The following is a 24,948-nucleotide window of genomic DNA, read 5'->3' as shown; positions in this document are numbered from 1 at the left end:
GCTAAAGAGTCTCAGCTTCAGATGTCAAGGATCAGATCCTTGCAAGGACTAGCAGAAACAAATTCCTCCTGCCTGATTAACAGTTGAGTGTCCCAGTGTCTCTCCAGGGGTGTGAGTATAACGTGGACCTTCTGTCCTGCTAGACCCAACTGCCTATTTGAATTAACCAGTAAGTTAAAAATCAACACGTTTCGTGTCCATCCTCCTGCAGTCTCTGTGCATTCAACGTCACCTGAGCTACACGACCCAGAGAGGAAGGATTACCAAGAAGTTTCAGTGCTGCAACTGGTCCAGTCTTTGCTGGATCAGCACCACAGCCTAGCCACAGCTTGTCTTTATCTCACCTACTTTCTACTGAGTAGAAAACATCACTTCTTGAGGTTTGATTGCTATATTCTGTGTGTCCATAGTAGTAATGATATCAGGTAATAAAAACCAGGAAAGACTAAAGTCTATTTTCTTTTCCTTTTGTTGCAAATAAGCAAATATTTAGGTAGGAAGTGAGACTTCAGGCAGGAATCGAAATTTCTCCTTCACTTCTTTTTCACCTATGGACCATTTCTCACTTTACAGTCTCAGTAATCCCGCTCATCATTAGTATTTTATGAGAAGAGAACAAACAGTTGTACCTGAAGTTCTGAGTTTGCCCATTTTTATTCCTAATGCCTAGAACAATTTCTAACTGTGGTATGTCAGCATTTGCCTAAAAGAGGCAGAACAGGAAAGGACTGGGTTTTAATTCAAAACATGATCCTATTGAACGCATCACAGTAGATGACCAAAGAATTTATTGGCAAGAAACTTGTTTGTTGGAGCTTAATCTCTGATTAACAGCTCTCCTTGACTCAATTCTGCATTCATATGGGGTCATTCTGCTGAGATGAAAAGTGCATTTAAAGCTCTTTCTCATTCTTTTCTGAGCAAAGCATGACCTAGATGCCAAGCCTATTACAGTCTAATAGAAATAGCTTGACAATCACCAAACTCATTTAGCTGTGCACATTTTCTGTGTATCTTTTCAGCTTTCTGAGACCTGTTTACAAGGCTCAAGGTGGGATGCTGCATGCAAGACCTCGTTATCTACAAAAAGGTGATAATATAAATTTATTGAATTTGCACTTTTTGCCCTTAGAGAAATATGTTTTACAATTTCTATGCTGCCTTTTCCTCAAGGGTCATAAAGACTTACCATGAATCAAATTTTGCAGCATATTTTTGATATAGGCATACATTATATACTCCATTTTATGGATGTGCAAATAGTCACAGGAAAGTAAGATGATTTCTCAAGTACCACAGCACCAGGAAAGATTTCTCATATCTAATATTATCTGTCTATGGGTCAAGTCTATTCAGATTTTCTGTGACCTTTATTGCTAAAAAGTAGAGACACTCATCCGGAGAATGATGCATCTCACCTGTCTTCCACCTTACATTATTCCACGTTTCTACCTTAAACATTTGTCTTAGGTTGACATGGATCACCCTATAGATGAAACCACTTCTTTCCATTTGCCACAAAGAGAGCTTTGAACTAGCTTTTTAACTAGTTTAGACTTGACAGCTTTTAGACAGATAAGGTTAGACAGCTGTGTTATTAATATTGGGTGATGTGGAGGCCACCTTTAGTGACAAATAGAAGCTGGACTCATCAGTTTTGATTTACAAGATCTGGATTGAATATGTTATGGGTCTGTGGTGCTTACTACCTTTTACAATGTGTTATACTCATTGTTTAGGCAAAGACTGTTATCAACAACAACAGCAAAACCCAAACAGACACCCATTCCTGCAAATCATTTTAGGATTTCATCAGCAAAATTAAAAATTATGCTGATTTACACTACTTGAGCACCTTTTTCTTTCAGAATAACCCTCATCTAACAAGTTAGTTAAATATAAACAATTTTCAACATTGGATTTTAAATGGTATCACATTTTCACTTAGGCATCAGAACCTGACATACTGTAATTAATGACAGAGCCACATTCATGTTTAATCTCTCTGGTGCCTAATTCTTCTTCAGGGGACTGATCACTAAGAAAATTATTCAGAGTGATTAGCAAAGAATGCAGACATTAATCAGAGATTGAACTCTCAACATGAGATGAAGTCCTATAGGGATCAAAACTTGAAACATAGTCTTCAAACAATTGCTGAAATTGAAGAGAATATTATTTCTGTGGCTTAGGAGTGGATCCTTGTATTGTGAGTAACACTGTGATACTCAAGAAAATGAGATATAAATGATGACATTGCTTCTGCAGCTCACAGAAGAAAGTAATGAATGATTTTTCTGTCTGTTAGAAATAAGGTGGAACTTAAAAATTACTTGAGTGGTTTGACCTCTCTGACACTGTGACCCAGGGAAGTTGAGAATCCTATTGGAAAACTTCTAGATATTCTTTAACTTTGAGAAGCTTCGGTAACTATGTAGATAGTATGATACTTTACTCAGTGTCCACCACGCATTTCTTACATGCAACAGTCCCAACAGGCTGGTGGCAAATTACCTCTGCCCTGGGACAAGGTAGAAAAAAGAACAAATGGCTAATGGTTTATACTGGCCTCTGCTTTGGTTGGTTCAACCATACTGGCTTTACTATACTGATATTTCTAAATGGCAATCAAGCTGTAAATCTACAGTGGCTGTTACTTTCAGGGAATAGTAATGGCAATAGTTTCAGGCAAGGCACTGTAGTCTCCCTGATGCTCTGTAATTGAATTTGAGAGAAAAATATCAGCTTGTCTTTTTATGTTTTTCATTAAATATTTCTTAAGAAAAAGGAGAAAGATCACTAGATACCTGTTTGGCAAAGTACTGGTGGCAGTAAAAGTAATTTTTTCTAATATATAAACATATACAAAATTAATTACTTTCAAAAGCCTTTCAAATTATAAAAATAGATTTTTCATGTTAGTATGTCCTTTAATGTTAGGGCTTGTATGACACTCTCAAGGTCAGTTTTTCCCATTTATGAATCCTTTGTCATTCCCCCTTAGAACCAAACAATTTATTTGTTTTACAAAATGGACGGAGAAGAGAAGAGGCCCGTTCTCATCCACAGCCAAAGACTCTACTACCTTTCCTCACTTCCTCTGTCAACATGAGGTGACAGACAGTGTAAAAAGACAGACTGTGCACCCTATGAGTGATTCATACCTGTGTCAAAATGCTTTGTAGTAACATTTGGTGAAGTTTCAGAAAAGAACCTGCAGCTAAATTTTACAATACTAATTCAGTCTAAAAACAAAAAAAAGGAATGGCTCTTTTTTCCCCCACATCCTCTCAGATAATACCGCACAGGTGGTCAACCAGATATATATATAAGGAATATTTAAGCATTAATGTGTTACATCCTTCAGAGTATTAAAATTACAATAAATGAACCAATTTTCAATCACATTTTCTCCACTGTTCCCTTGTGAGCATTCTGTCACCAAGAGTGTCAGTATGGTAGAGTAAAAGCATCAAGTATGGATAAATCTGGAGCCTCCTGCTCCTCAAGACACAAAGTGTGATAGAAATGGTTCTGTCTCAAATTTATCTGCTCTTTCTCATGTTAGATCAAGAGCTCACTGGTAACGTAACAGAAATGCCAAAGCATGGCACACATTTAGGCTCAGTGTGTAATAGACAGGTAACATATTTACAGGGATTTCCTTTTGTAGAACAGATTATTTCCTACATAATTATTGTGTAAGTCTGTTAAATTAAACTTTTAGGTTGGGTATTAGGAAAAATTTCTTCTCTTGAGAGGACTATCAAGAACTGGAAGAGACTGCTCAGGGAAGTGGTTGCATCACTATGCCAGGAGGTATTTAAAAGACATGTAGATGTGCCACTTAGGCACATGGTTCAGTGTTGGACTTCACAGTGCTAGGTTAACAATTGGACTTGACGATTTTAAAGGTTTTTTCCAACCTAAATGATTCCATGACTTTACACTAAATAGTGTCTTCCAGCACCCAAAAACCCTTTGCCCAGATGCAACAGCCATTACTGACAATAGCACTATATAGTCTGTAACTACCTTCCAAAGTACTTGTAGATATGCTCATGTGCACATTTGACTTATCCACCCTTAGAGTAGAAATTCCAGTTTTTGTTATTATGTTTTTTTGTAATGGTTTAACCACAGCTAGAACTAATTCCACATAGCCTCTCGCTCGCTCCTCCCCACAGTGGGATGGGGAAGAGAATCAGAAGGGTAAATGTAAGAAAATTCATGGGCTGAGATAAAGAGAGTTTAACAGATAAAGCAAAAGCCACCCACATAAACAAAGCAAAACAAAGAATTAATTCACCACTTGCTATGGGCAAGCAGGTGTTCAGCCACCCCTAGGACAGCAGGACTCCATCACATCTAACGGTGACTTGAGAAGAAAAATACCATCAACATGAACATCCCCTCTGCTTCTTCCCCCAGATTTCTGTGCTGCTGATGATGGCATATAAGGAATATCCAGCTGTCCTGGCTGTGTTCCCTCCCAACTCCTTCTGCACTCCAACTTCCTCGCTGATGGAGTGGGATGAGGAACAGAAAAGGCCTTGACTGTGTGAGCACTGCTAAGCAGTAACTAAAACATCCCTATGACATCAACACTCTTTCCAGCACAAATCTAAATCACAACACTAGGCCAGCTAAAATTAAGTATATTCCAGTCAAAACTAGTACAATTTTTCCACAGTTGTTTTCAGTGTTTGTTTATTTACAGGATATGTGATTACAGACTCAAAACAACTAAAGTGTGTGTGTGTGAGCAGGGTAAGTTCTGCCAAAGTGGGATGGTGCGCTGTTCCACAACCTGCCCCTGGAGCCTCTAGTCCAACCAGAATGGCTATTAGCCACTAGCACACCAAAAACTCCACCTTGGGGGAGGACCCCAAGAGACCAGAGCAGATAAAAGCCATTGCACAAAAGATGCACGTGCCGTGTTCCTCTTATCTTGGATTTATAGCAGCTGAGACCACATTGCAACCAAGGTGGTAGCTACATCTTTCTTTCTTTCTCTTTTTTCTCTCTCTCTTTTTCTTTTCCTAACTTCCTCTTCTAGAAATCTGGGTAACTTTAAGTTGGATGGGTTAAAGTTTGCTTAGTCAGTGCTTTGTGAAATACTTTATTTTGATTAAATGTTGCTTTAAAGTTGCCAAGTTCCTGATCTTCTAAGGTTTGTCAGTAAAAGTTTGTTGTTTAATCCCTTGAGAATGTTGTCACGTTTCTCCTGTGCACCTGCCTCAAGGTATAGAAAAACCTAAGACCCTTTAAGAAATTTGGCAAGTGAGTCTGCGACTTAGCACAAGACACTGACTATTTTGTCGGATATGACAGATATGTCTGCAGAACATTTAAAATAACAGGCCTGCTCTTCAGAGTGAGGAAAGTAAACTCTAAAAGGTCTCTTCTAGGAACCTAAAAGTAACCTGTGAAATACCAAGATCCAAGGAATTTGAAAACCAGTTCTCATTCACAATTGTATTGCAGACTACGAATACCACTCCACTACAAATATGATATAATACAGCATATATCACACACTCATTGTGCTCAACACTAATCCATAGTAAAGGAAGTCATCTTTAGAGAAAGAAAGGTTATAAAATATATGCAAGAAAGACTATAAAACATATACAGTACTTATGATTCTTGAAATAGCTTAATTTCAATGTGTTTTTGCTTTCTGTATAACTTTACTGCAAAAAATATTTTATCAGAACTCTCTCTTTGAGAATTGGTACATTATCTATACTAAAATGGGCCTTGAATCAGATTAGTTTACATTCAGATCAATCAAATTCTCATTTTCTTCATAAAGGTATATCTAAGACAAATGAAATCCCACTAACTTTATCTGCTATTCCAATACCAGCCTGAATATTCACATTTTGCTTTTGTTGTGTGCTTCACACACTGAATTCAATTTATCTTCTACCCATACTCTTGCCTGTGTGGTCATTTCCCTTTGTTACAAGGATCCCTCCCACTTAGTACACTGTTTTTGGTTGATGTGAAAAGAGCCTGTTGGTCTAAATATTCCTAAAATAATTTGAAGATTTGTAATAGCAACACTTTTTAAATCAATCTTGTTTGATTCACACCTTACAAACAGAATGAGGAACATATATTCTTCACATTTTGATCAAAACCTGGGAGTGCATGTCTAATCTTTGCTTAACTTAAACTGTCTCTAACTCCTCACAATAACTTTTACTAAAGTGATGCAAAAAATATGGTTTTCTGCAAGCATTGCAGTTATTCTGAAATTTTTTTTAGAATTTGTTGTGAAAATCAAGATTTAAGAAAAAAAAATTTCTGTGCTATTTTATTATTTCACTTTATTGCAATGAAGAGAACATTCATTAATTTTACCAGTGAGATGCACTGCAAATGTTTATAGGAATTATTTATTGTATTATTGCAAGTCTCAGATAACAGTACAAAGCACATGCCAGGAACTGAATCCTAAAAGAGATGACTAGATAGACAGTAACTCTACAGGGAAAGCCTAGAATTAGCTAATTTCTGTTTTGCTGAACTTGTGCAGGCTGTTCTTATATCATTCTAATTCCTCCATAAATATGTTCTTCAGCATCAAGTCAAAAGCCTTAAAGAAATCAGTACAGAATAAATGAATTGTACTTGTTTTATCTACTAAGCACACTACTCCAAATATTTTTCTGTGTTTTTCCAGATTACTATTAAATATATTGTTTCTTTAACTTTTTAAATTTATTTGCATATCGAATTTGTCCCTATTTTGCTGAGGACTGACATTATGAAGACCAGTCTGTAGCTGAGAAAAGTCGACCAGTTTACCCTCTTTAAAATTAATTGTGAAACCTTAGCTTCTTTCAGATGTTGGAGCTTTTTCAGCATTTCAAGGCTTACTGAAAAATCAACATTAACAGCCCAGAGAGATCCTTAGCCATATCCTTTAAACCTATTAGTCATAAATTACATGACTACACTTTAAGTGTTTAGCATTAGAAAAGCCAATCACCACATTCATTGCTTTCATTAACTCTTCATGTGGCATGATTCAGATACATGTTTATTTCCCATATAGAACCAATATATTTGTTGAACATCCAGACATTTACTGATAATTCTATACTTGATATCAAGAGAAAGATACTTTTTTTTTCTTCTTTAAATATGCATTGTTCTACTGGGATCTATATGAAAGTATCTTCTTCAGTTATTACTGTTTCTAATAGACGTAAGTCCTGTATCCTATGGTATTCCATACTAATTTTCTATAAATCCTCTATTATAAGACATATTTAATATTTTTGTTGTTGTTTTGTGACATGTGACTACTCTCTTTTACATTCCAAATCATTGAAATTTCTAATGAGTGGGCCTTTTTTTCTCTGGAGTAACTGTAGCTTTTCTGGGACCCACTCAAGTATTCTTAAAGAGCTCATTGTTACCTCTCATATTTTTCACAGTTTTATTTCTTTCTCCCAACTTCTGTTTTCAGCCCACAATGGCATTTAGCCTTCAATTTTTAGAGCACTTTGAAAAGAGCATTGGCCATAACTATTTCTGGATAAAAACAATTAATTATTTCTGGATAAAGACAATGAACTGATATAGTACATTAGTAAATGCTTAGAGCATATCTGAAGAGATATAAATATTTTACAGGAGAAAATTTCAATATCATAAAGTCAAATTATTTTTTCCTGTCTTTCTTTTCAAACATCACAATTCCTGTGTTCTTACATTAAAAATACTATAGAGATAGCAAGGATAAGGGTATTTGGTAGTTTTCCTGAGTGCGTCTGTGAATACCTTGTCCATGTTTTTAGCCATACCCCATAGCACTGGTTTTGTACAACTGTTAGTGTTAAGAATTTTCACCTTGCTGCAATTCTTCATAAATAATCACTTGCCTGTATCATATCCTGCTGCACCAGAGAATCAGGAATAGTGCACACATATAATTACTTGGAAGTATAATTGAATATAGAAGGAACTAAACAGATGTTTCAAAACTTCAGTCAGTCTTGAGCCATACACAAATAAAAGATAGCCAAATATTTTCTCAGACTTCATATCTCTCTGGGGCTTTTTTTTGCAACTGAAAACACAAAATATAAAATAAGCTTATTTAGAAAAGGTCTGTATCCTTGTTTTGTGTTCCCTGGGTAAGAGAAGATTGAAGTCCTGGTTCAGTATCTAATCAATTAAAATTTTTTTTTTTACTTCACGCAACACATTCATGTATGTGCCAAATCTGTTTCAGATACACATATTTAAAATAATGAAATCAACAGCATAACTACATTCCTGATCTAATTCTTGTTCTTTCAGTCAACACTACTAGTTTGCTTCTGCCCTTGGCCTCTTAATCCATTTCACTAATGAATTTTTTTACCCTCTGAACATCTATAGAATATTCCGGCTGTGTGCATGCTCTGGCCTTTATCACTAAACACTCCATTTTCTGCACAGATGTTTACTATTATCTCCCCCTTTTATCTTGGCTTATATATAGGCTTTTCATCACTGGATTTGTCCTATTAATCTTGTTCTATTTTTTTAAAGCAAGATCTGGATGGTTTTTCCTTTTTTTAGAAATGCATTAGATGACACAATGGTGTATGAAAGGTGTTGAATTCTGAGTCAGGTCATCTAAAGCCCTTTGGTTATCTATTTAGGTTCAAGAAAAGGCTTTTTCTAATGCCTTGAGTGAGAAGCAATGGAGAGTAGATAACTAATGACTCAAGCTGAGGATAAAATTCTGCATTAGGTTCTCAGAAATGATGCTTCCTCAGGAAGAATTATTATTTTGCACACTAGCCAAGAGCACAAAGTCTAGGAATGTTGCACTTCTTTTCAGGACGAGTCAGCATTTTGTAGAAATTTTATGTCTTACAACCAGCCATGCCCAAAGGCTACATAAACTTTAGCTTATTTCTGCCAGTGCATCCTCTCACTTCTATCCTCAGAGTGCAGATGTGATGGGGCTTACACAGCTATGGGGTGTGAGAGACATGTTCTCTCTTTCTTATGGGTTTTATTCCTATCATTTTTCTTATCATGTGAAACACCAGATTGTAAATTCTTTGAACTGTGCTAATATTTTTTTTGCTCTTGATCTGAAGCTCATTTGATACCTCAGTACTAGAAAAGGGGTTAAGGTTTAGTTAATGTTTTCTCATGGCACATTAGCTAGACCTGACCCACTTTCAGGACAGACTTTGTCCAGGTGAATCACACCTACCACACAGACTATATTACAGACTCTTTGTTTGCCCTCTCTTGCCTTGAGGATAGCAAAAACTTTACAGTGATTAAAAACTGCTATAAAGACAGAAAAAAAGGAGGAATATAAACTGATCAGTTTTCTTACACTTTGTAACCTCCTTTTGATGCAGAAAAGCTTTGTAATCTTTTCTCCTTCGATTAGTAGTACGTAGATATTAGTTTAAAGCAAAGCATGGGGAGAACAGGAAGGCCTGCAGTCTGCACTACTTGTCAGAGTATTATAACAAAACTTATAATAATAAAAGAAAAAAATAATTTAAAAAACCTAACTTCTGGATACTATTTATTTCTCTTTTGTTGCCTTCTGAAACATTGCCCTGCATCACTTCCAGCAATGTATATGCTCCAAACATGTTGTCACTCCCAGAAAAGCTTAATAGCTCTTGTACGTGAACTTCCTTAAAGATTAATAATGACCTGATGAACTCATCTCTATTTTATTGTGAACAAGTTAAGTAATCTGTTGAATTCTTTCACTCTAATAAAGTAGTTTTTCACAGAGTCACAGACTGGTATGAGTCCCTGTGTGCACTGTAACCTGGAATCAGTCCTCTGTAGGTGCAGGACTTGGCATTCCCCTCATTGAACTTCAGATATCTAGGACCAGCTTTACTTAGTAAATGGCACATCAGGTGAAGAGTCATTCTGTCCAGCTTGATATCTGCTAAAGGATTTAATGAAATTCCCTTTGGAAACTTACTCTTCTCCTTGAGTAAGTATAGAAAGTTATCTTTATATACGTAACTGATTTTTTAATAGCCAAGGGTATCTGGACTGAAATCTAGAATTACTCTGCATTTTTTGTTTCATTAAATTTTCCTCATTTGTATTGTACATTGTATTCACTATTTGTTTGTACAAAATATATTTGTCATTGTACCCTCTACCACATGCCATGAACTTAAGTCATCAATTAACAAAATTCATTTAATTCAGTAGGATGAATTTCTTTTAAGGTCATAAGGTAGTAAGTGATCTTGCCATACCCAGGCCGCTTAGCTTTTTTCTACTCTCATTGAAGGTCAGATCTGCTTGTCATCAACTAGACACTGACTGTAGTTGAGCCCACCCAGCAGGCAGATCCCACAGAGACAGACAAGGAAAACTTTTTCTAATGAAGATAAATCCAGTGTCAGACAGGATTCTGCTAGCACAGAAGTGATGCCCTGATTAACTCAGTTATAAGCATGGAGGGTTTATTGGAAGTGAATAAAGGTGAATTTAAAAAGATTGGCAGCTTTACTACAAGTTATGATCCTATTTGAAGAAAGCAAAGCCTAAGGATTGACCTTTTTAAAGGACAGGGTCACGGATGTGTGTTCTGCGAAAATCACGTGGAGAATTACTCAGGCTTCAGAGCCTTCAGTCCGACTGAGATGTGAAAATAGACTTTAAATTAAACCAGACTAAGTTAATTAAAAGTATGCTATTATCTCTTCTTATTTTTCTAAGTAAAGGACTTCATAAAGTTTGGATTTCAGTAAGTGAAATCACTTTCAGTTTTACTTTAATATTTTTATACTTTTAATAAGTATTCAAGCAGGGATGCCAAACAGTAAGTATCCCAAGAGCACGACAAGGCCTGTTAAGGCTCATCTATTGCCAAGCAGTGACATGTCACAAATAAAACAAGGTCCTCAAATGTTTATGGAGTACTCCTCTATTGAGCTGCAAGAGAGCTCTCAAAGTCTCTTATTGCCAAAATGCATTTGACAGACAACAGATAACAAAGCAAGAGTCTCAGATCCACTGGCACTCTCAGAATTCGTCCTAGAAATAAGTGGCAAACCTGTTTGTGCTAGATTCACAAGGTGATTTTAGGCTCAGCACTGCACTGTGAAACTTGCAGGCAATTTGTCAGAGACATTGTAAACCCAAGGCAGTAAGTGGTATCTCTACTGAGACAGAAGAGGAATCAAAAAAACCCTAAGCTTATGAACAAGAAAGTTTTGTAAGGTAGGTTAACTAAAGCAAATCAGAGGAAACTGAGCTCCAACTCACAATGATTGGGAATTCACATCAGTTTAGGACTTGCTAGAAATAACATCCAGGCAGGCATTCACACTCAATTTTTCTTCCCTTTCAGACCATTCACCTGGTACTCAACATGAATGGAAGGTACCAGGAAGGTTTAGATTGGATATTAGGAAAAATTTCTTCACCAAAAATGTTGTCTAGCACTAGAACAGGTTGCCCAAAGAAGCGCTTGAGTCACCGTCCCTGAAGGCATTTATAAGATATGTAGATGTGGCATTTGGGGACATGGTGGAGGACAAGTTAAGATTACTTAACTTGTTCACTAGTGGTGGAGTTGGCAGTGCTGAATTAACAGTTGGATTTGATGATCTTAAAGGTTTTCTCCAGCCTTTATTGTTGTATGATTCTGTGAAGTAAGAGAGGTCTCTTGATCTGAAAGGTCAAATTTGATCTAGACTTAGTAAGTATAATAACAGAAAATAATAACAATAAAAAGTCAATCTCCTCTTTTTCATCCAACAATTTTAAATGCTGTACAAAAATTTATTTTCTGTACTGAAAAGTCTCAGCCTGAAAATTCCTCTGTGTTACATGATATTCTACAGCATAGGATCAGTTATGGTTTAAAGCGCCTTGCTAACTGAGCCGACCAGACACTTACTAATTGACAGAGTGGGACTGCAGAACAGTGGACATGATGTGAATTGTAAAAAATTGCTGATAAAAGCTTCTCATTAAACTGTTTAGAAATCCTGTGAAGATCTACTGTTGTAATTAGACAGGAACCAAAACTTGTATTGGCTTTACAAACTGTACTATTTTGAGCATTCCTTTTAAAATTCCGTATGCTACAGAGTTCAGAAGTTTAATGACAAAGAATAAAGATGTTCTATTTTAGAGATTATCCACAATGACACAGGGCTGAAATTTGGCAAATATCCATTTTCATCCAGATAGAGATTAAAAATAATAGTGTAAGGATCTGACAACTAACCTTCTTGTCATCACTGAACAGTAAATTTCAGTTGTCTTATATGTAATATTTCCACATAATGATACTTTTCTAGGGCAGTCATTTCTTTCTAATACGAGAAAGAGTTTTATGGAGATACCAGTGTAAAAAGAAGTATTAGGAAGAGAATAGGACTATTAATGAATTAAGTAAGGGGATACAATTATACAGAATGTTTAAAGTATTGAATTCTCTCTTCTATTCCTCTTCAGAAAAGAAAAAAAAAACCTAACCTCACCTTCCAAAAAAGAACTCCGACAAAAAAAAAACAAACAAACAAACAATAAACAAACAGAAAAGAACTCTAAGCAGTTATAAAATAAAATATATGGATATAATAAAATTATTAGAGATAATTTTAAAAGTGATAAAAAAGTGGGGAAAATACATTAGAAAGCAACCACTTTAAATCACTGTTTCTGACATCCTTGTAGATGAGGTGATATGCTTTTTTCTCAGGTAAAATTCCATCCTGAAGCCCTTTAAAAACAACCAAAAATTTAGTATTGACTGCAAGACCCTACAGATACTAATTATCAGCAACTGAAAATAGTTTTTGATATACTGAGGAACAACTGGGGAAATATGAGAATATATTTAGAAAAATATTTATTTTCCAAAACGATAAGGAGAATATTTATGCTAAGAACTGATAATAAAGTATACAACAGAAACATAAGAAGCTATAAGGGTATAACAGTCTCTATGTCTTGAAAATCAATTTATAAAGCATACAAATAATGAAGTAAAAATAACAATAGATTAAATTAAAATCATGAAACAATCAATACAGTATTTATATATTTAGGTTTTGCTTTTTAAAAAATCGTACAGAGCATAATACAGAAATAATCAGTGATGTAATGGAATTAAAAGTTTGAGTGACAAATTATGCTTTTGATATTAATACTACTAAACTCAAGTGGCAAACTATCTCCTCCTCACATAACTATCTTTAAGCTTCCAAACTAGAACCAAATACCAGTACCTCACACATTTTCCTAGAATTCACTTTGATAAAATTAAATGAATTAGCAGGCACTGTCTGCATGTCTTTGCCTCTCTTTCAAAGGGTGTTTAAAAATATGCTTCTGAAAACTCAACATTACTAAAAAGAAAATTACCACCTCTGGGCATTTTATACAGCTGTTTACAAGCTGCTTTTATCTCCACAGTGCATTAAGAACCACAGATTTTTTAACTCAGAAAGAGCTTTGCAGACTAGTAAATTGATATGAAACTTGAGAAATTCCATGGCTGTTAACATGCAACACACAGTGACATGCAATGATACCTAAATCTCCTGACTCACTAGTCAGATTAACTGAGTACAGAAGCACAGTATCCTGATATACTTTAGCAGTACATCATTAGTGTTATTTATTTGCACTACTTTAACACTTGGCACTGAACATGGATCAAAACAAGACAGCCCCTGCCCCAAGAGCTCAATCTAAATATAGAAGCTGAAACAAAAGATGAGTGTAGACAGACAAGGAACAAAGAGAAAGCAGTGAGATGTGGCTGATCTTGCCATACTAGGAGATTTAGGTTTTTACTTTGCTTTGTTTTTAAAGAACTCCTTGGAGTAATAAAGTGAAGGAGAAATTTGGAAAAGCATAAAAGAAACATTTTTCAGTTGTTTATAGAGATACTCTCCCAACAGACGGCAGGAGGAAAAACACAGAGGTTCTTGCATAAAAGTCAAACAAGATGGCCTCAGAGGTTTAGTAGGTGCAGAAATGACCTTTTGAAATACCAAGGCATCAGTTGAATTATTTTGTTTGAATCAACTGATTTAAAGAAAGAAAAACAGGAAAGCATAATGACTCTTCAATTTTTTTTAGAGTTACAGATAATTGTGGAATTGTTTGAAGGCTGGCTCCTTCCAAGGCTATTAGGATTGCATTCACTGTGTAAAAACTAAACTGTTTTTTGGGTTCCATTACACTTTCTTATCTATCTTTAGTTTCAGTTAAGTGTCTAATTGTGCTAAAGTTAAGAGTATTTTCTGAATCTCATTGATTCAGAGATTGATTCATTGATTCAGATGAATCTCATTGATTCATCTGCCATTGCAGGCAGATGAAGAGCAGTGTTCATAAAGCAGAGAGCAATACATCGGAAGCAGTTCTGTTCTCATTCACACTACAAGCCTCTGTGCTGTTCTCAGTAGATCTATATGACGGGGGTTTTTGCTTTACTTCAGGACCCCTCAAATACAGGAGAGGTATATATATTCAAGAAAAGAAAAAGAACAGAAAGTGGAATGAATATGAGACTAACTATAAGAACTTAAGCAATTGGTGAAGGTGATACCAGAGTTTAATGTATTAAAATACCTTTGCCGAACCACAGTAACCGTGAAACTGTGTGTGCCATGATCTTAGCCTGCTTATCCCTCTTTCATTAGAGATCACTGGAGGACAGGTCTCTCTGTTCTTTCCTCCACACAATGGTTGGCTCTGTACAGGCACTCCAGCATGTCTTTAAATCAATAGTCAAATGGTTCAGTGCAAGATTACATAGAGGTCATAACCTGGAATCATACTATCAAAGTCAGGGGATTTGCTATCATATAAAACTGTTGTTGAACAAGAAAGGAGCTACAAAACCGTACTTTAAAGAAAACATGAAGTTTATCTGAGGCATCCTAATTACTGAACTACTTTTCCTTTCTATTTTATGTGTGTGACTATCACTGCCACAACATTATTCTTTGCTCCTAAAGAACGTATCAGCCCTAGGGATCAAAAATCAGATGGCTTATTTCGCTTTGTTCTTAACATCGGCTTTTTTTTTTTTCGATCTGTGATAAATACATATTAGGCTATATTCTGCTTTAACTGTCAATAAACCTTCTGGCCCAAATTTGTAAAATGTTACATATTTTTGAACTAAAGATTTCACTAAAAGTACCTGAATCAAAATTTTTGACAATTTTGTTTATGGATTTTCTAAGAGGCTATATGTAGCTAGTAGAACTTCTTTGATTTCACAGAAACATTAAAAGTGTCATACTTTTATCACTTGAGTGATATTAATCAAGTCCAATATTACATCTCCCATAGTAGCCCAAAATCAGAATGCCACAGTTAAGTGCAAGAGAAGCCAAGTGGAAAGTTCATGTCTCTTTACATTTGGATTCAATCTTACATGCTTATATTTCTGTTTTTCTAACGCATCAAACAGTTCAATGACATTAAAGGATCTCATTATGGATACTTCCATTATCTCAACACAATGTAGGTGAATGTCTGGGAGAGAGCTAGCACAAAGCCCAAGACTTTTGCGTTGCTTCTTGGCAAACATATTATTGAAATGAAGGTGAGTTAGGGATCATTCACATAAAGACCAAAAATAAAGAAGGTACCAACAGAAATCAGATGCTGAATTTAAAGAAATCAACTGGAGAGAAGAAATTAAAAAACCAAAACCAAACAAACAAAAACCCCACACCAAAAGGAAGCAAATATTGTTATCTCAGTAAAAAGTTGAATACTGTATTAAGCATATAGTGAACACTACAGAGTAGCAAGGGAAACCTGTTTCCTCTGGCTACCTTCATGATTTACTGCTTTACTGCTTTCTGTAGTTTGTTGTTTATTCACATCTGGCCTACCAGGCATGCATGCGGGTACAAATGGTAGTTTCTGTCATAAAAAACCAGCATTATTTGTTAATTATTTGCTAATCAGGTTCTTCTGGCCTGAACAAGTGTGACTGGAGGATTTCACAGTCCTCATTACACTAGGACAAAATTACACTAAAGGGAAACTACTGTCAACTTCCAATATAACCACAAAAATTCTGAGTGAAGATATATTCTGTAAAGAATATGTGTAATACAAAATGTCTGTAAACTGAGTTTTAAAACCAGTGAGTACTTATTGAAATGGACCTTTGAGAATATGAACATTACACCTGAATCAAGGCTGAAAAGGGAAAGCTTTGATTTCTTTTAAACTTGGCCTAAATAATAGACAACATCAATATTCCACCCATGTGTAGTGAGGAGTTAAGTGTTTCTATAACTGTGTTTTCTGCTATTTGATCCAGGTGGGAGAACAGATTCATCTCACAGAGAAATACACACAGGCACAGACACAGAACTTCACATGCTGTTTTCATCACAAGGTTATATATTTATACTTACAAAGTTTGAGACACACAACCACTTAATCTCTCAAAGTGCATCTGATTTTGCATAATTAGTATTAGAGATTGAAGAGAGGATTTGTTTTTTCATGTGGTCAGTTGCAATACAGCCACCTGTAAAAGAGAGGAAAAAGCCATGACTTATTGCCCCCAAGCCTAATACACACATCCCACAGAAGAAGGTGGCATCCAAATGATGGGCAAAGTGTCAGCCATAGCCCCAGAAGAACTCAGCGCCAGCGTCGTCACTGTCACTAACGGCTGAAGCTACCATTCTGAAGCAGCATGGGTTTATGTTGAGGCAAATTAAAATGATTGGAATAGGTCTTCACCTGAAACAAATTAGTCTAGCTCCGACTGAGGACATGGTCCATCACCTCTATGGCACATAGAGGATCTGGTAATCTAAGTGCAGTACAACTATCATTTTTTTCCTTGTGGATTTACATTTAGCTGTTGCCATAAACATTTGATGAAGAGCTAGCACACGCCTGGGGCTTATAGGACATGTTACTGTAGCAACCAGAAGAATGATCTTTTTTTCATACCTTAGTAATAATCTAAATTGAGATCAAAAGGGGGATGGCGAAAGTCAAAGAAATCTGTCCAACAGTGCATTAGAGAAGTATATCACAGTCATGTCAAGGGTTTTGAAAGAAATAGCATGTACTAGTTTTCCATTACAGCAGCAGAATCTGCACAAGGTCTAATGATCAAAAACATTGATTTATTCCTGTCACAAGCCTTCAGTCCCCCTCAGCTTCTAATTAAATCCGTCTTACATTCAGCTCTGGTATATAACCCTTCTGCTGTACACAAGATAAAACCACTTGCTACATCTAATGCCTGCAGCCCATATTATTACTCTGACAAAACATTACCCTCAGACAAAGGACCCAAGAGTGGTCCACGTGGATAGGAACAATATTTGAATCGTAAGGTTCCAAAATGATAGGACAGAGGGGGAGCGATTCCATCTCACCACTGTGGTTTTATTATTTGTTGAAGAAATTATTTTAGGACTGAAAACAGCACTCTGAGTGCAACACCTATCACCTCTGGTGCACAGTTGCAAGACTGATTCTTGAATGAGAAAAAAGCAAAGCCTATGCCGCTTATGTCCTGGACATATAATGTAATATGTTACTAACACAAATTATGACATGTAAAGTTAAGACTAGGGTCTGGATTCTGATAAACCTGAAATACTTCACTGTCTATATCTAAGATTTTATTTTTACTTTTCTAAATCTGAGGACCTAGGTGGGTCTGTGGTTTCAACGGGTAAATGAAAGGCAATACAGTTTTGAGTTTTCAGTGATTAGTAATACTTTTTTATCATCTTCACCATTCAGCTCTTCAGTTTATAATATGGATTAAAGAGTGTTTTGAGTGGAAAGTAGTCAATAAAATTATAAATCCCATTCTGCGAATAATTAACTATGTTTAAATACAATCACATACGTGCATGTATAAGCACTCAGAACATAGTTTCAAATTTCTAGCCTACTCATTACCAAACAAATAAAATCTTGTCATTGCTGAAATGGAAGTGCTTGGTGCCAATTGATAAGGCAATAAGAACTCATAAATTTATTTTATATTTTTTTACAACCAACTAGCATAAGAGCAGAGTTAGGTTAGTTTGTTTTACATCTCCTCAGGATAAAGAGACTTGTAGATAGGAAGGAGCCTCTACTTTTATTATTCTACATTTTATACACGTGTTTATACGTCACTGAACAGAGTGGCATTTCAATCTAACTGTCAAACACTTGGAAAGGAACCAAGAGCCAGCATACCTGGGATCCATCATTATGCATCTTGTTCCTGTCTTATCTTTACTCTAAGGACATAAAGAGAGAGAGAGAGTGTTTTTGTGAAACAGTTTTTTTAAATACTACTAGTAACCAAAGGGCGCTTAAAAGTCAAGTCTACATTTTTCAGCTAAATTAAAAGCTTTAAAGATCAGAGAAACCCGAAGTATTCATATAAATACATATTTTAATTTTGCACTGTGTATGGTGCATGCAATTAATGTCAAGGGTTGCGGGTTTTTTGCAGTTTTCTTCCTTATTTAGCAAATATGATAGTCATTGTCTTATAATTCAACCAATACCATCACTTTTCTCTTAGAACAACCAAAATATATTCATTTGTCCATGTTGGATTTTACTAAAAGGCTTTCTTTTTCTTTTTTCCTCCATTTGATTTATTTACATTATAAGCCATATTGTCCCAATCCATTCCTACATGGAACATGTCACTATGAACTATAAACTTACATGAACAATTTAAAAGAAGGACCGATATTGATCTTCTTACACATTTCATCTTCAATCCAAAACTTTGGTGCAGGGATCTCTTTAGTCATATACTTGACTGTTTAATTTATTAGATGCTATATTTTTGGGGCAGGATGGTCTCTTTATGAAGCTGCACATTACCTGCATAATGGCCACTATGTTTCAGTTAGGGATTAACAGACTTCGTAAAACAATTATTAAAATTATTAAAATTGTTCAATTATGTAGACAGCTTCTGATATTTTTTTGCTGGTGAAAACCAAGGTAACTGCACTCAACACAGCGGTGCTACTTTATATGATTCAAGAATTTGTCTTAGATTCCTGCTTGCTGTAATTCATTGTTTAACAGTTTCAAAACAGGCTGTCTGTATGCAGTAAATTGAAATCACCATATACTTCTGCAGTAGTGCTGGCTGTGCAGAGACACAGCTTTCACCATTCATTAAAGACCTCCCTAAGAGAAATTTCTGGACCTGCTCATATTTTTTCTCATTCCTTTTCCTTCATGATTCCTCTATAAGAAATCTCTTCTCTACTGCCCGAGTGCTTTTGCTATGAAGACGTATGCCTGAGTGTACCTATACCATAAGCATGCCACCGCCATAAATCAGAAGATTCCCTTGTGAAGAGTTATACAGTGCTTCTCACGCAAGAAATCAGGAAGAAGGCTGGGGTTGCCAGGGAATTATCTTTACTATAATGCATTTTCAGGATTACAATGACCTCCATAACATGTGATTGTGTGTCTTCATATGTTCCCAGTTACATTCCAGGTCCTCTGGTTCCTAGAATTGCTTCAAACAAAAAGCAATTCACATTGCTGAGATCTGGTAAAATGTCTGTTTTCTTATTTAGAGCCACAGAAATACAGAAAGTCAGACAGAAAATTACCTGGTAGTTGAGCTACCTGAGTTTGGTTTGACATTAATTTGGTGGAGGAAGCTGGCATCAGATCTTCAAAGCTGTTTAGTCACCCATCTACAATCAAACTCAGTGGGAATTGAACATCTAAAGAACTTCTGAATCTGGGCTTTGGTCTTTTTAGTCTTCTGGCTGCATTTCCCAGTACACTAAGATCTTTGCCCCAGTCTTCCTTTTCCATTAGAGACAAGAGAGGGAGAGAAACATGGAACATTCCTGCAAATCCCCATGGCTAGTCAGAGCTGCATCAGATTCTGTTATTTGGTTGTCTGTTTTGTGCCTCATTTTCCTCTCATTTAAAAAAAAAAAAGTATGTAAAGACTTACATGAATGACAGTCACTTTTTCAGTATAGAAGTGACAGTGGAGATTAGAATTAGAATCTACACAAGAAATTAGGTACCTGTCCAAGCAATTTTGTCTCTTGTATAACAATATACTAGACAGTATGACTAAGAACTGCACAGCTCTACAGATCCAAAGCACACTGCTCTTCCTTTAGGGTATCACAAAAATGATGTTATACATATTCCATTGTTACTTAATATGTTTATAAAGTTCCCCTCAAACCACTTAAAAACAGTTACATTCATCCACTGTCCAGAGGCAATAAAAGCAAAAGAACTTGTGAAGAAATTTAGAGGGGCATGGATAACCAGATGCAAAATGAATGGACTACTGCCTCTTCACTGTAAATAGCAGATTGTGGTACTGCTGTTGTTTGAAGATAAAAATGTTATTTTCCAATCCCACGCAAAAGATGTTTAGTTTTTTCTCAAACTGTATAATAACCACTGAAGAAGAACAGCCTGTCTTCCTCCTTCTGCCTCTGTATTCTACATTCATTGCCCTTGCATGGCAAATATACTCTTACTATTCATTATTTGTAGCCAAATAGTGTATAGAGGTTCTACTGAAGATCAGGAGTCCATTGTGCTGGACACTGGACAACAACATAGAAAGAGACAAGATACCCTGAAAATGCTATAGATTAAATAAAAACAAGCAAACACAAGAGAAAATTAAAGTTAGACTAAGTAGCCTACTCAGGGTCATAGAGTAGATCTCCATAGAGTAGATGTCCACAGAGTGGAGATCCCAATTAATTACAGCAGGAAAATCTAGTTGTAAGATCAATATCCAGTTAGCCAAGGGAAGATATGCAACCCCAATATTGCTCCCTGTTCATACCTGAGGGTCCCTTAGGAAGGAGAGCAGGCCATATCAGGCAGCCCACCGCCAGACCTCCTCTTTCTGGAGCTCCTCATCTATAGACAAAGAGAGAGAGCAGAGATTAACATCTTTAGGAGAGATGTTAGGCAGACCAATACAACCTCTGCAAGTTAACTTTGCATATTGAGAGGAGTATAGGATGGCTGAGCACTCAGGGCAGACAAGAGTATGCATCAGCTGCAGTAAAGTTGAATTTAATGAATGCAGTGGTTTTGGGATGCATGTTTCACATCCTGGACCATTCTGAAGGGAGGGCAGGCATGGCAGAGGGATTGAGTGACACATGACTACGCCACAAGGCTACCTTAATATCCCTGAGGGAAGAAGTTCTTTGACAAAGACTAGATATAAAAATTTACTTGTAACTAGTGTGATATTTGCTGATAAATCGCCATTCTTCATTTGTGCTTTGATTAACCCACTTCTCTTTTTTATTTATCTGTTATTCAGTATTTGAAACTAGCTCTCTTTCAAGCATTGATCTATTGAGATACAACCACTGCTTCATTTGGCCGTGCTCAGACCCCAGCATTCATGCTCACATATATAAAGCTGGACCTGGAGAGTAATAGAGTAAATACAGCTCTGCTGGACAACGACCTATCAGGTAGTAATTAGCTATATGATCTGGTTTTTTGAATGTTGCTGGAGTTTCCTTTTTGTAATGACTGTGAGCTAAAGCCTGTAGTCAGATCCTTCAAAATCTTATGAATATCAATTTCAGAAAAGAATTTGAGTAAATAATTAAATTGTTAAGTCTCATATATACTTTATGACCGCACTCTGGTAATTTCCAAATTTTCTGTAGGAGCCACTGATAAATGCAGAATGAACAATTTCATTCAATAGCCATTTATTCTGTCATCCATTTTCCTTTACCAGGAAAAAAAGCTTTCCTCTCACTTCTGCATTTATTTATGTTATTTCATGGAGTCATATAGTGGAGCAACAAACATTCACTTGAATATTTCTTCCCTAATATGAAAAACATGACAGACCGTAGGGGACCAGGTTTTAAAAAACAAGAGTGTATTTCCAACAGTAACAGCAACGAACAGAATTTTTTTCAGATACGAGTTATCTGAATCCCTAAATATAATATTTCTCTTTGATTCACTGCTCTATCTTGCCTACAGTTAGCATAAGAATTACTTCAGCTTGACAAAACTGCTTACAGAGAATAAACGTGTAGCTACATTGAATCTGGCTTAAGGGACAGTTTGGTTTCTGATAGGACACTGAACGAGACAAACCTTCATTTAAATTTTGATATAGGACATTTAGTAGCAAACCTGAAGCTGGTATATATTGTTCTTGATTTGTTGACTCCAAAGGAGAGACATTGAACTCCACAGTTAGGTTTATAAACCTTCCCCCTACAGCACCCTGCCCCTGCACACATGCAGAAGTTCACACTGACGTGAAAAAAGATGTCCATAGATCTACTTAAGGAAAGTCTGGTCTCATTTTCTTCAGTTAACAGAGCCTTGGTTTTATTATTTTAGAGTTGAAAGCATGAAACAAAATCCAGTCCTTACGTTTGTCATATAGTGCACATAACAGACTTATTTCAACACTGCATAACTTCAGCTTTACGTGCAGCCTCTGTCAATTTCATGATATGCCATAAAACTCAGAGTGATAACTTGTTTTATCTGTTTGGAAAAAAAAAAAGGAGAATTAGCTTTTAGAAATTTTATGCTCAATTTTATTTGTGGTTTCAGGTATCAGTAACAGATATTGTGCTAAACTGCATAATCACTTTTTCATGAGGCAAGATTTTAAAATATTGTTTGATGGTAGCAAATGTTCATTTTGTTACAAGCACCAAATGAAAATATGACACATGACATGCTCTCTATAAAGAACAGGCTATTTCTCATTCCAGTAATACTGCTATAAACCATCTGACCTAATAAGTATGATAACTACACAACACTTTTTAGGAAGAAAAGAAGCTGAGCACAAGGACCAACATTTTTACAAAAAAATCATCTATGAAATTGGTTTTCAATTTCAGATATTGACTTTGTTATAGTTAATGGCATAAACATACTACATGTCAATTTTTTTTTCTTTTTTTCCCTTTTCTGATTGGCTGAAATATTGCAGTGAAATAAGTGAAAACGAAAGACAATTTTATAAATTCACATCTTGGACCATTTTCACAGAGAACTTAGATATTCGACGTAATGCAAGCCTCAAGATTACTTTTGTTGCACTGGGCCATTTGCATTTATAAGAAGTTTCATCCTTAAGGAAGTTTAGTCACCCTCTGTAAGTACCCATACCTTTCACTCACTATAAACAGATCCTGAACAACTAGTTTAACATATATGTAGTCATTAGGTTAACCTACATGTAACCATATAGGTATGTACCTGCAGGTAACCATTAGTTATGGTGGGGGTTTTTTGACATAGACATCTGGGACAAAGTGGTTTTTCCACAGAATGCTATCAAATAAACAAAACACACCCAAAAAGAAACAGATTTTTTTTCTGCTCTAATTACCTGTGCTGAAAGAACCACAAACACCCCCCCCCCCGAGGCTCCCTAAAATACACTCAAACCTAAAAGAGTAAATCTGATATTGATATTTGAGAGCTCTGTAGGAGAGTACAGCATCTGGGATTCCAACACACCCTCAAAGCCCCTAAGAGATTTACAGCTTGATATGGTAAAAGGCTGGAATCTGTAATAGTGGGAAGTGACACACAACCATTATCAGATATTCTTTGGTCTTCATGCTTTTTTTTAATTTACTCAACAGTAAATTGCACAGTTCTGAAAAAGATATTATATATGTATTTATAAGAATCATCTAAAGAAAAATAAATAAAGGAGATGAAACTAGAACAGACTTGATTGATTCTTTTTTTTTAATATGTATTTTTAGAACAGGATTTTCTATTTAAGTAGAATAAACTATTTATTATAAAATTTGTTCATGACAGAAATGGGTATTTTTCACTGTTTTCAGTTCATCATGAAAATATATTTTAACATAGTAGTGTCTTCCACACAATCTAAAACCTGTGTTGCAGAAAGAAAGTAAATGTTCTCATGGGTCAAAATTTCAATTTTTGAGCAATGTTATAAATACATATGTTTGTTGTAGTCATTTATATTAAGGATTATTTTTGTTACCTTCTGATTAAGAACAAAATGTAATCAGGATTCATATTAATGATGAATTTTTAACATGCAAATATAATTTCTAAGGTAAAAGTATTGGTTCTGCAACTCAAAAAAACCCCCCATAAATACAGATTTTAAGGTATTAAAATCTCTCAAGTGTATTTCATCTCAAGTTCAATTTCTATTTGTCTAATAAAAAATTGCTAAGGAAAAGTATAATCCCTTTAAATTATTTGAGTTGACATGATTTCTACTAGATATGCATGCATATTTATCTAGTGTAGGTTTTGGGAAATGAATGATCTTTGTGCTAATAAACTGTAATGGTTCCCTCCAATCAGCTTTATCTTAATGTAGTTCTCTCCATTACTGGTGATGGAAATCACACCTGACCTGTAGTAAAAGGCAGTTTCATTTGCCACCTAAGCAAAGTTCTCACAGAACAGCACAGCACATTTGGAAATTAAAAACATTTCAGGGAGGTGATCAGTATCGCTTTGACAATACCATAAAATCTATTACTAAACATGAGGAATAATGAAGCATGACAGCCATAAATGGTGTCATGAAAATGCTCAGTTAATAAGAATAATGGATTTGCCTTATTGGAACTTTGCTGTGACATTTTTTGTGGGTTTTTTGAGAGTTTACCTTCCACTTGTTTACTCAAGTCTGATTTTTCTGTCAGCAATGCTTCCCTTTGGAACAACAAATTCCGAATCAACATGATTAGTAAGATTTTTAACATGGTAGATATATGACAGTTGTACAACTGTTCCCTCTAGCCTGTGTTTTAAGGTTAAATTGAGGCCAAGTTCGCTGCATTGTAGACTAAGCTACCCAAGCAGGAGGTTATCTCATGCCTAGCCCTAAGGGTCCTCGCGGATATTTCCATTTTCTTAACAACATGCTGAAAGGCT

Source organism: Pipra filicauda, unplaced genomic scaffold (assembly GCF_003945595.2).
Source record: "Pipra filicauda isolate LSUMZ 115617 unplaced genomic scaffold, ASM394559v2 scaffold117_size3949168_pilon, whole genome shotgun sequence".
Classification (NCBI taxonomy): Eukaryota; Metazoa; Chordata; class Aves; order Passeriformes; family Pipridae; genus Pipra; species Pipra filicauda.
This window is presented reverse-complemented; position numbering follows the sequence as displayed.